The sequence below is a fragment of the Physeter macrocephalus genome, chromosome 20, assembly GCF_002837175.3.
Source record: "Physeter macrocephalus isolate SW-GA chromosome 20, ASM283717v5, whole genome shotgun sequence".
Classification (NCBI taxonomy): Eukaryota; Metazoa; Chordata; class Mammalia; order Artiodactyla; family Physeteridae; genus Physeter; species Physeter macrocephalus.
In genome coordinates this window covers 34,904,632-34,917,765 of record NC_041233.1, presented here as the reverse complement: position 1 = coordinate 34,917,765, position 13,134 = coordinate 34,904,632, and the positions used below count along the sequence as shown (strand labels likewise).

General features: G+C 52.3%; 1 protein-coding gene across 1 annotated transcript in view; it reads left to right on the top strand.

The window, feature by feature from the left end:
- The window catches only part of GRID1 (glutamate ionotropic receptor delta type subunit 1), a 704,191-nt gene that overhangs the window by 192,857 nt on the left and 498,200 nt on the right, over positions 1–13,134 (top strand). The gene's annotated exons all lie outside the window — the stretch shown is intronic.

The following is a 13,134-nucleotide window of genomic DNA, read 5'->3' as shown; positions in this document are numbered from 1 at the left end:
ATTGCTATTAATAAAAATATTGACTGTTTGCTAAGTTCACTCGAAGCACCTTACAACTTGCAATCTCATGGAATTCTGGCATCCACTGTGCAAAGGGGGTTTTATTATTATCATCATATAGATGAGGAATTGCTGCTTAGAAAGATTTGAAGTGACTTGCCCAAGGTCACATGGCTATGAGGGGCTGAGCTGAGTTGATTTCAAACCCAGAGCAGGCTTGTTCCAGACTTGGGCTTGCCCCGCTGTAGCATGCTCCCCCTAAGTTTTACTTGGGCCATTAGTTAACATTGGTAACTGCCTGCTATGTGCCAGGCACTGCTCCGGGCCCTGGGGACACAGTGGAAGATAAGACGTGAGGACTGATCAATGAAGATGATCATTTCAGGAGGTGAGGAGTATTATGAAGAAAAGGGTAGGGGATGTGGCAGAGACTCACAGGTAGGGGTGGAGCGGGGCCACCCGGCAGCTCAAGGAAGGCCCCTTTGAGGAGGTCACATTTGGATCCATAACACAATGCACTGAAGGAGGCAGTAAGGTAAAAACTGGGAAGAGCTTTCCAACAGAGGGAACAGTAGGTGTGAAATCCCTGAGGTGGCAGTGAACTTGGAGTGTTCAAAAAGGAGGACGAGGGTTGTGTGGCTGGAGGGTGGGAAGGAGAGGAGAGAAAGAAATTGGGTTGGAGATCAAGTCAGGGGCTGTGTCATGTGGAGCCTCTTAGGTCCTGAGTGAGGCGTTGGGATTTTATGCTGGGCGTGCTGTGAGGCTGGTGGGGTTTTAAGCAGGGCAGAGACATGTCCGCACCACGTTTAGAAAAATCACTGTCTCTGCCATGTGGTGGGCAGATTGCAGGAGGGTGAGGGTGGAGGCAGGGAGGCCAGGTAGGCTGTCAGAATAGCCTCTGGTAGAGATGGTGGTGGCAATGGCAGGGAGAGGTTGGGTTTCAAGTCTCTGGTGGATAATAGGTGAAGAGTGAGGAAGAGGGAAGTCTCCAGGAAGACTCCCAGGCTTGGGGCCTGAGCACTGGAGGGTTGGTGATGTTTATTAGAAAGGGGAGCAGAGCTAATGGGCGATTGAGAATCAAGAGTTCCTTTTTGGGTGTGCTAAGTTTGAAATGCCTATTTCCGAGTGGATAGATGGGTCTGGAAATCCTGGCAGAGTCCAGGGTGGTAATATAATTCAGGTGTGGATGGTATTTGAAGCCCCAGGACTGGATGATATCATCTAGGGGAGAGAAGAGGCTGCTCGGGACTCTGGAGAGAATGGGGTGCTGACTCCCGAGTCCCAGCTAAATGGAGCTCCCCACCACCATCCCCTGGCAGCTGCTCTCCCCCATGGCTGCAGAAACTGTGACAGTAACACCATCATCTGAGATCCCCTCTCTCCCTTTCCTTCTGGGATCCTATGCTGGTCCTGATCTCTGAACTCCTGATTCTGCCTCATCGTAAAGGATGAGTGCATGGTGACCTCTAAGTGCATGGTGACCTCTAAGTCCTGACTTCCTGGCTTCTAGGAGGAGCGTGAGTTCAGAGTGTGGACTGGACCCCTGGGTGTCTGGGGGCTTGGTCCTACCCATCAGCAGACTTGGTCACTCTTGAATGCTTTGAGCGATCCTCAGTCCCCGGATGTTTCTCTTCCTTCACCTCCTCCCCAGGCCTGCGATCTGTGCAGCGGATCCTCAGACCTTCCTTGAGGGGCACACAGTAGAGCCCCGCCTGAGATTCATGACTTTCCCCCTCCGGCACTCTCCACCCGCCCTCCCACAAGAGAGCCCTGAGGACCGTCAACCTGTCCCTCCCTTATGCTGATGCATGTAGTCAGAGGAAAAGGCAGGGGAGCGGGGATGCGGAGGGGGAGCTTCTGCCAGAGCTTTGATACTTCCACCTGCCTGGGAACACGAGCCAGCCAACAGACAATTGCATCTCTCTTTCCTCCCAGTGACAGGGCTTGTGATGTACTGCCTATATTTCATTCCTCACGGAGTTTTATTGCTGCTCCAGGGTGGTAGGGTTAATTCTCAGTGATTTCTGGGGTGCTCATTTCCCTCTAAACTGGAAATCACTAGGATCGTGGAGAAAACTCCGACTCAGAATCGGAATCTGCATCTCCAATTGCTCTTGTGAAGTTGGGGGAAAAGGCAGCTGTGGGCTATGAAAGAGCCCTTTTGGTGCCCGGAGCAGAGGCTGCGTGGTTGCTGCTGTGGAGAATGGCAGGCCGTCCGCCCACCCAGAGCCGTGGAGCCCGATAATGTGGGCACTGAGCCGTCGGCTGCAGGCTGGGGCAGCTCAGTCCCAGGGCCATGGTAGGGCGGTCCCCGGCCTTCAGTGCACTGGACAGCCCATGGTGCTGGCCTGGGAGGGGGGTACTGGGCAGAGTGTGGGTTTATTTTAACTGTTGGTTTTCCTGGAAGGCAAAGGGGGCTAACAATAATGAGGAGGTTCTGTGTGGCAGCCACGTCCCCATAAAGCAGAGAGGCTAAGGGCAGAGTCTTTGGAATGGTGGCTCTAGCACTTAGCATTCTTGAGTCTCAGTTTTACTATCTGTAAAATGGGGATGATGATAGACCTGCCCTCCTGGGGTTGCTGGGGTGGTAGATGAGCTAGGGAGAGCACAGGGCTGGGCACAGGGCATAGTGCCGGGTGCACTGCCAGGATGTCCCCCAGGGTCGCTGCTCATGGGGAATGCATGGTGGACAGAGGTGTGTGCTCCAGCCCAGCCGGCAATGGCAGCCCTGCCAGCCCCTCCTCTCCAGTTGCATGACCCAGCTCCAGTGCGGCTTCTGCTTCAACCAGGAGGCTCTTCTTGGACATGGACTTCCTCCCCTGGACAGAGAATTGCCTTTCGTTAGTTAATTCACACATTTTCCCCATGACGCTTTATTGAGCTGCCATGCTTGGAGGACAGGATGTGCAACGGTGAATCAGATACTCAGAATCCCTGACCACTGGCCAGAGACACCTGCTGCTGCTGGGATGGGCCCCCTGGGATATTGTGGCTGGCCCAGAGTCGGGCAGGAGTCAGGGGGCCTCCTAGAGACCGGGGCACGGAATATGGTCCCAGGGGCTCGATGTTCTGTTGTTTCACTGCTCTGGGGGCAGCAGAGTGGGGTGGAGTCAGGTCTGACTGGGTCAGCCCCTATTACTTCAGTGACTGAAGCTCTCTGGACTCTGGCTTTCTCATCTGTAAACCAGGAATACTAATACTGCCTTCACAGGCTTGCTGTGAGGAGGTCATGAATTGGAAGTGTGCGGGGCCAGCACACAGAAGGTGCTCCATGACTGGTCTTTGCTCCCCTCCTCCCCAACCCAGTGCTTCTGGCAGGGATGATGTTTGCCCTTGGGAGGAGGAGCAGGGGTGGCCTTGGCCCTGGCAGCCACGTTTCTGTCACTGTGGTCTGCCCCACTGACAATGATCAAACTGTTAGCCCAGTTGTCCCCATCCTCCTCGGAGCCCTAGAGCAGCCCTAGCATTTCCAGAACCTTCCAGAGGCTGGTGATGGAAGGTGCCACGGTCCAGGCCTCGCTTGTGGCGGGTGCGGGCAGGGGTGGGTGTGTGATGGATCAGCCCGAGGATGATATTTTGGAAGGAAAGTTCAAATTATATTTCAGGATAGTACCCTGCCTCCCCTGGCCCCCCACCCTGAATCCCATTTGTAATCTGGCCCAAGGGGTTCTGGCGGGAGTTCACTAGCTTGTGACAGATGGGCCGGCAGTTCTATTAGGCCTGCAGATCCTGGCTCTTAATTAGTATAGATGCGGGTTTAATTTGGGGGTTTAGCAGGGCTGCACGGGGCCACAGAAGCCCTTGGCCACCTGTGTTTGCTTCCAGAATGGCCGGGCTGCCTGGGCCAGGGCGTCCAGGAATCTCATCCAGACTTGCAGAGCTCCTCGTCTCTGTGGACAACCGACCCTATTATGACTGATCTCTGCCGTTGTCTTGCTTTTATTACCAGCGCGAGGTGCCCTCCAGGAGGTGTGGGGAGACTGCAGCACAGACGCCTTCTGGGGGAGTCAGCTCCCAGGCCCAGGGGAGGGTGGGGGGAGGCCAGGGTGAGCAGAGGGTACGGTTCTGGTCTCCTTCCCAGGCATGGCTGTGGTTTCTGAGCGTCTGTGTGATGTTAAGGGAAATGGAACGCTGGCGTGTGTGTAAGAGAGTGAGGGAGCGTTGTGTGTGTCAGTGTGAGTGTGTACGTGACTTGAGGGGCGCTGTGTGAGTGTGTTAGTGCGGGTGTGAGTGTGCGTGTGAGTGGCTAAGCGTGGGCGCAGGTGCGCGTGTGTGAGAGTGGGGGAGCGTGAATGTGCTCAGCATTGTAAGCCCTGGTGTGCTAGTAAGTGTTTAACACCTGGCTCTCCAGGGAAACAGAAAGCCCTGCTTTATAGTTTTGCTGGTTTCTGGGGTGTAAATACTCCTATGGTGACTGATTTTGAGTGTCATGATATCACTGAATGTGGAGCTGGGAAGGGACGATGCACCATGAAGTGGTATTTCAGATACAACAGACATGAACAGCTCCATGAACATAGGTAAGAGTAAAATGTAGCAAAATAATTAGGAAGTGATGAGCTTTGGGTATTTGTCAATTCTGTTTGTAATGTAATTTGTTTAATTATACGTTTGTATAATTTAATTTATAGTGGCTGTGTTTGATAACTGGCTTGCAAAATTCCTGAAAATTTAACCACGGCCTCTCATGAGATGGTACAGGCTGGCTCCAGCACGCTACTGTGTGAGTGAGTGTGTGTGGGGGTGAACGTGAGGGCGAGGGTGCAGGTGAGTGTATGTGAGCGAGTGTGTGGGAAGGTGTGAGTATGAATGTATGAGTGTGAGAATGTGAGTATGGATGTGAGTGTGTGAGAACATGTAAGTGTATGAGTGTGAACTTGTAAGTGTATGCGAGTGAGTATGTGTGTGTGCACAAAAATCAATGAGTTGTAAAGGACAAAATCTGGGGGAGGCTCCAGCCCAGGGACCTGGAACAGCAGCGCCCAGGAACTAGGAGGAAAGAGGCTCAGAACTGGGGGTGAGTGAGACTCGCAGCATAGCAGAGCCTGGGCGGACCCATCCCCATCAGCGTCCTGGAGCCGAGGTGAAGGAGGAGGGGCGCTCCTGTGCTCCCAGCACAGGAGCCTGGGGCTGAGTGCCTGAGGCCCCTCGGGACTGAGCCCCCGTCCCCCATCCCCCTCCTATATTTCTCTTCTCGGTTCCCCATCCACCAGCCTGGCAAGCATAACCCGGCGTCCCTCATGTTTAGTTCCTCCCTCACCTTCTTTCTCTGAGCCGCAGGCCCTCCTCTCCACCTCAGTGCTCCTGCCCGTGTTTGTGTTTGGGCCACGGCCTTGAGATTTTGATGGCCTATGGCCCTTTGCCCTCCGGGTCACGCCCCTTCTTACAGAACTGCCAAACGGATTTTTCAAAATCAAACCCTTTCTTCCACCCCACGGTGTGTCCATGCTGCCCTCTGTGGTCTGCCCAGACCTCGACTCCAGCCTCATTTACACGACACCCCTGGGAACCCCACTCTGCTGCACCAAAGAGGGTCCTGGCAATGCCATCAGTCCATCCACTGCCTCCGGACTCCAGCTCAGTCTGGCGCCCAGCTCCACCACTTCCCCGTCACTCCTGAGCAGAGGACTCCTGCCGTCCTTCCACCTGGCACTGCCCACACTTCCCTCTGGGCCTGGCATAGAGAGTCGTTCCTGGGACTGCTGTTTACGCACCTCTCTCTCCACTGTGAGGTCTTCAAGGGCAGTGATCCTCCCCAGCCTGGCCCCCACCTGACACCGGGAGGTGTGAGGCTCCGTGCATGGTGCCTGTGTGCGGGCAGAGCTCGGTCCTTCTGCAGAGGTGGCATTTGGAGGCCCCCGGAGAGGGGCGGTGGCATCTGTGAGCCCCTTGCTGTGCTTCACTCCTGTCTCTGGTTGGCACTGCCTCTTCAAAGGCAAGTTCCAGAGGAAACAAATTAAATCCGAGTAAATATCAGAGAGTAATTATGTAAATTAAATGCATAAGTAGAAGAACATTTGTCATGAGGTCAACAGAGAGCTGTGAAGACAGAGGTTTCCTGTGCCAGGGCTGGGGAGGAGCAGAGGGGCGGAGTGACGCTGGAGGTGGCATGGAGACGGCGGCGTCACTGGTGAGGCAGGCCCATCGTTCCAAGCCCCCCCCACACTTGGACTGTGGCCCAGGTGCTTGCATCCATCATCCCGCTTGCTCCCTACAATGGTCCTACCGCCTAGGAGGCATCACCTTTGCCCATTTTACAGAGGTGGCAACTGAGACTCTTCGACTCTCTCCTACCCGGGAGCCAGAGCCCTGCTTTGGAAAGACCCCCCCAGGAGTTGGGCAGCAGCTGCTCAGGCCTCCTGGCTCCGTCCGTGGGGGACACTCAGGCGCACACTGGGGCTCCAGGCTGCCTCCAGAGCAACTGAATTTGCTGCCCCTCGGTCCCTCGGTGGGGTTGTGGCCACAGCCCTGGTCTCAGCTGACCCACAGACCACTCTGATGCTCTTCCTTCTGCTGCTTTCTGGTCAGTCCCAGGAATGCCACTGTGGCCATCCTCCTCAGGGGCACATCAAGCCCTGTGTCCCTGATGGCCAAATAGAGCCATCAGCAAGTCCTCCAGGTGGGCTGCTGGGTTCCACGAGGCCCTTGATCCTGATGTTCTCTTGGTCTGGAGTACACTTCCCTCTCTTGTCCACTTAGAAAAGGCCACTTGGACCCGCAGGCTCCAGCTCCTGGGCTGAGCTCTCTGAAGGTTTCCTGGAGATCTTTCCTCGCTTGACACTGCCTGGGGAAACAGACTGCTTCCCACTTCTCGTGGGTCCTAGTACATCTTCAAGCATTGCTTGCGTGTCTGTTTCCATTGAGCTCCTTGTCTGATCCGTCTCTCGAGGCTCCACAATGGTTATGGCACAGTGGGCACCAGACACTTGCAGAAAGCCTGAGTCGGGGGCCAGTCCCATACCCTTGGCATTGGGAGGTGGGAGGCTGCTGCTGGTCCTGGGGCAGCAAGGATTGGGGTCAGCAGGCGGCATCCCTGGGCACCCCCCGGGGCAGGTCTGAAGATGGGGAACCTGGCCCAGGGTTGCTTCCAAGTCAGCCCAGTCGAGCTGCCGTTTCCGGGAGTGTGGGCTTTTCGCTACAGCGATAATTTACGGAATTAATGAAGATGCTGCATTTCACTGTGTAATGTCAGTTATTAAAACTGATTGCAAATTAACAGCTGGTAATAGCATGTGTCACATTTCCATCTTCTTGCCATTCCTAAAAGCTAGACTCCAGCATTCGACCAGCATGCTGCGTGGTCTGTCTGGAGCCCTGTGTGCTTGAGATGACCACTCTGTAGGCCTGGGCAGGGGTCTGGGGGAAACCCTGGCCACCATCAGCAAGTCCCGTGCCTTGATGTGACACAGACCAGAGCCTCTGACAGTATATGACTCTGGGGTTGAATCAGCTCTGTTCTGAGCCGGGGGCTAATCTGTGAAATAGGCATGATCTGGCCATTCCCTAGGGGTGTGTGAGGCTCAGATGAAGTGTGTGTGACAGGCCCTTGGCTCAGCATGTGCACGCGGTGGGGGGCTCTGACCTGCCTCCTTCCCATCCCTTCCCAGGTGCCTTTGGCTGATTGGCAAATGTGGGTAAAGAGCTCTGACTCCGGCATCAGAGCACTGGATTTGAACCCTAGTCCTGCCTCTAAAGGGCTGGATGACTTTGGGCCAGACATCAGGGTGTCATGGGGACTAAATTAGACAGTATGTTCAAAATGCTTAGCATGGTGCTGGCACCACACCAGGCCTTAATAAGCAAGTGCAGTGAGCATGATTCCATCTTCCTCACCACATGGCATTGTTCCCGCCATGCCCTGGAGGGAGGGTATTTGTCTGTGGCATTATCAAAAAGCAAAGTCATCACCTCTGGGGCCCCTTGGAAATTCAAACATGGCTGTTTTGGGTAAACACTTGGAAATTACTTTTCTAGATTTGCTTCAGGATCTTACTTAAATTAGAAGTCCAGAAAAACATCCAGAAATTTCTCAACGCATGATTGTGGGTTGTTCCTCTCGCTGGCTGTGTGGTGTTGATGGAGGGACTCAACTTCTCTGACTTCAGTTTTCTCATCTGTGAAATGGGAAGGTTGTTCCTTCCTCACAGGCTGTGGAGAAGGAGAGAATAAAGGAGGCATCTAAGGATCCAGCAGCTCCAGGAGAGGGAGTTCTGGCTCTGGGCCCGCTTGCTGGGCACCAAGGACTGAAAGGCGCAGGGTGGCCTCTTGGGCCGGTGGTCAGTCTCCCTAAGGACCTCGTGCTCAGCCTCCTCCGGGCATGTCGAGTATGTCTAGTGGGGTCTTGCTTCTTTTCTGAGGGGCCTGTTGTTGCAAGCCTGTTGAGAAATGCCATTCTGATGCCTCATCCTGAAAAGATGGCAACCAAAGCTGCAGGACTTTAAGCCAATCCTACAAATCTTGGAGCAAGAATTGCTAAAATCAATACCAAATACCTAGTAAGTGAAAGGTGACAGGAACATCAAACTTTATTTGTGAAAATTCGAAGAATCATTAGTGTATTATGGCTTCTTTAAAAATATGATCTCTCTCAGTTGATGGAAGGGAATTGCAAATCAAAGGGACTATTTATTGCAGTGGGAATAAGGGACCTGCCAGATTAAAAAAATATATATTGAAGGAGCCAGAGATTTGAAACATGAAAGACAGTAGCAGATCAGCACTGCAGAATTTTATCCAAATACTGGAACCCAACTCGGAACAGAAGTTGGTGAAGAATTCTTTTATAAACCTATTTTCATCATAACATGTGTAAAATGCAAATTTTGATCATTATGTAAATTAGTTACTTGGTATAATTTACTTAATTCAAAGCACTTAATGCAGCATGATATGTTTTTTCCAAAGTACCAGGGTAGACGTTTATTTTAAATTGTTTTTAATCTTGATCTGCCAGCCTGATTATTTAAAATGTTTTTCCCTTGGGTTTGCTTTTTAAATGGAAAGGAACAGAATCTGGGGAGAAGTGAGCATGTTATGATCACGCTATGCCCTCCTTTGCCAGGGCTCCAGGCAGTGGGTGTGAGTAGGGCTCATGCATGGACTCCTGTGTCTGAAATGACATATGTGTGTGCACACACCATGTAAATGTGCTCACAAGGAATTACCCAGATGACCCTTTCTCCTTTACAGAATCTGCTCATGTATAGTTTTGTGGCTTGTTCTGAGACCTGTTTGAACAGAAGGCTCCTGGATATTATTGGCCCCTATTATGGGCAGAAATTTGGTCTCTTTCTCAGAGAGTTTTCAATGACAGACCTTCCCCTTCAGCCACTTTACAACTTTGGAACTTCCATTATCACAGAAGGGAGAGCTGACCTTTTTAGTCTTCTGTTGTGTCATCCGATTATCAGGATGGCACCTCCCTTCTTGATGAGCCTCTAGGACAAGAGAGATGCTTTGTTCATTTGGGAACCTTTTGGGGGGTGTTTCCAGTGCTGATGAGAAGGTTAGAAGGGAGCTGACGGCCACTGAACATCTGTTTTGCACTGTGCTGGCAGTAACGTATGCCACTCGGTGAAGGATCATAGTGCTCCTAGGAGGAAGGTGGAATTAGCTCCGTTTGCAGAAGAAATGGGTTCAGAGAAATGGCTGCCCAAGGTCACTGGGCTAGTGAAGGGTAGGATTCGAACCCATGCCTGTGCTTATTCTGTGACCCCCGGGGGAGGGGGAGGGGAGTGTGACCAATGGGGCTACTTCTGTGTGCCCCTCCCTGAGCTGCATCCCAGGTCACCATGCAGAGGATGGTCTACTGTTACTTAGGTATGACAAGGCCAGTAGATCAGGAGACGACTTCCATTGAAAAGATAGTTTGTGACAATTCCCAGGTGGAGGGGGCACACCATGCCTTGGGTGGCCACTGGGGGAAGCACCAGGGTTGATCAGGGAGGCAGGAGAAGGGAAACTATGGACAAGAGCCGCTCAAGTGATTTCTGCAGGAAAGAATGGGTGAGGTGGGGTAAGCAGGCTTAGGAGTGGCTGGTTTGAATCATTTTGGCAGGCTGTGGGGCACAGGGGTGTCCCGAGTTGTCTGGTACCTGGTCCTGGGGTGGTTGGAGCGGGTGGATAGTGGCTCAACGTGTGCGAGTCCCATAGAGGAGGTGGTTGAGGGTGCAGGCCCTGGATTGGTTGGTTTGCATGTGAACGGGGTGCTCTGCGGCGAGTTGTTTACTATCTCTGGGAATTGATTATCCCTCTGAGGGGCAGTCCTCCAGGGCCAGCAGAGCTCCAGATGCCATCAGAATACCAAAAGTATTGATAAAAGACATGATTACTACAGAGAGCAGGGTTTCTGGGGGGTGGGGGGAGTTGGGGATGGGACGTCCCTCTGGAGGACGCCCAGGGCCAGCGGGGCAGCTGAGATTGTGACCAGGAGACGGAGGCCTCCTTCCCAGATGAGAACCTTGCCAAGAAACATAGAACAGTGGCACTGCACCGGCTAAAGAAGGTGGGACAGCCCCTGAGGGTCTTCCTGCTCACCTGAAGCCAGCCCCTGCCTGGGCCCTGGGGCGGGGGCGGCATTTGCTCTGGGGGACCTTGTCATCTCATGACAGGGAGAGGCCTGCATCCTGCTTTACTGAGAGCCGGCTGGATGCACTGCATCTGTGCATTTTTGCTTCTCTCTTTGTTGAACTCCCATGGGCCTGCTTTGTGACCACCTCACTCCCATAGAGATGCCCTTTATCACACCAACATGGATTGATAATGCATCCAAGAAATGTAGTCTGCAAATGGAGACTACACAAACACATACTGGCACATGGGAGGTGCTCAGTGAGTGGCAGGGCGAAGCCACTCTTTGCTTTGGGCTCAGTCTTACGTGCAGGACTGAGAGCTCCTGGAGGACTGGGCTGTGAAGTTTTCAGATTCTGCTGTTCCCAGAGAAGTGCTCAGGAAATATTTGAGGAAGAGGGAGGGAATGCACAGCTGGGCAGCTGAGTTCTAGGAGGTGAGGCACCAAATGGATTCTGAGCAGAGAGAGGGAAGGGGTATCACTTTTGATTGGCAGCAGGTAGGTCTTTGTGATCTCTTTTCTTGGAAACGGTGGCTGCTTCCTCCCCTGCAGACCCAGCCTCCATCACACCCCAGTTCTGTAGCTGTTCCATGAATGAGAAGGATGGTGGCATTTTGAGTTGGTGCTGTGGAGGGGAGTGAGCAATGAAGGAGGAGAGGACCCTCGGCAGAGTTCTTGGAAATGAACTCGAATTTGGGTAAACTCTAGCTGGGAAGAAATTCGAACCATGTATTTGGGGGCCAGATAAGAAAGGAGTTTAAAAACAAAAAGTCAGTAGAATGAAAGTTGAGTCTCAGCTTTTGGAAAATTTGCCAGTAATCCCCAAACACTTCTAACTTTGAACTTCTGGGTGTGAGGTGGCAGCCTTCATACATATACGTATATATTATAGATGGTAAAATATTCTTTACAAGTACTCTCAGTGCTTGGACACTTCTTGGAAATGGAAGATAGTATGGGAAGCAATTTGAAATGTGTTCCTTCATTTCAGTTACTTTTTAGAAAGTATTTTAAATACCCATGACTATATGATTCTTTTTTCAGAAGGAGTAGTGGGATAGTTACAGCTTTCTTGCTTAGTAGGGCTGTGCCTCTATCAGATACAGGACAATTGTGTGGTTGCTGAAATCACCCTGGGCTTCAGGCTGGTTCTTTCTTTGATTCAGTTTGATTCCGCTGACTTTGGCTGTCTTTGACTCTGTGCTAGTCACTGAGCCTTGGGCTTGGACAAAGAAATGAGAAAGACCTAGTTTCTTCTTTCCAGGTCCTTGAGCTATGAAACTTCAGGGAGGCATGAATTCTGACTTGAGGATCTGAGATGGCCTGGGGGGAGGTATGATTTCAGTTGAGTCTGATGGAAAGGTAGGGCTCCTTAAATTTCAAATTGGGAGCATGAAACTTCAGGGAGGCATGAATTCTGACTTGAGGATCTGAGATGGCCTGGGGGGAGGTATGATTTCAGTTGAGTCTGATGGAAAGGTAGGGCTCCTTAAATTTCAAATTGGGAACATCTAGGCTGAGAGTATGAGTGCATGTATGGTGTGTGTGTGTGTGGGTGTGTGTGTGTGTGTGGGTGTGTGTGTGGGTGTGGTGTGGTGGTGTGTGGGGTGTGTGTGTAGGGGGGGTGTCCAGGGAAAGGCAAAGAGCTTTTTTTACTGGGGTTTGGGTGCGTGGTTTCTGGTGGTTGTGGTGGAAGAAGGTGATGGTGATACAAAAGCAAAAATAAAAAAAGCTGTTAAAACCAGAGAGTCTCTTACGTATCAGGCTAAGATGTATGGAGTTTATTTATATACAGTAATTAAGTCTCTGGAAGGCTTATTGTTTGTTTTGTGATTGATGGATTCTTTTGCGAATATTAATTTCTTGGCAAGTTTAAAAGAAATGTGTTATTCACGGGAGGTTTTAGAGGAGAGCTATATCATGAGCAGATATGAACTCTGAAGACATCCTGGCGGAGGAAGGCATTGGCTGGGAGGACCCCGGGGTCAGGGCGACCTCGTAGGAGACTGTGGCAGAAGTCCCAAGGAGGAGATGATGGTGCCTGAACCTGGGAAGGGATCATGGAGATGGGCTCATGATGGGATGTTTAGGAGAAGTGGAGAGCCCTTGGCCAGCCTGGGTGTCTGGTGTTGATGTTCTCCAAGCCTGGCTGATGGGTGATGCCAGAGGGAAGCCCAGGAATGTGGGGATGTGAGCAGGAGTGCATGAGGGGAGGGATCAGGAAAGAGGCAGGAGCACATGTGTGTGTCTGGAAGCCCAGGGCGGGGAGAAAGGACTTCAAGGATGAGTGGTCATAGGCTGGGTGCTCCGGAGACCCCATGGAAAATGAAGAGAGAGGAGGGTCTCTGTTTGTTGATGGCTTTGGCAAGAGCTTCAGAGCAGCGTGGTGTGCGTGGCAGAGAGGTGAGTGCTGGGAAGTGCCAGAGGGTGCCTGGGCCCAGCATTCGGAAGCTGGTCTGTGGAGGGGAGGAGAGATGGGGCAGAGGAGGCCCAGGGCTCGGGTACTGGAGATGCATGTGCTCACCTCCTCCACTGCTGGTGGTGGGGCCCCAGCTTCCTTCCCT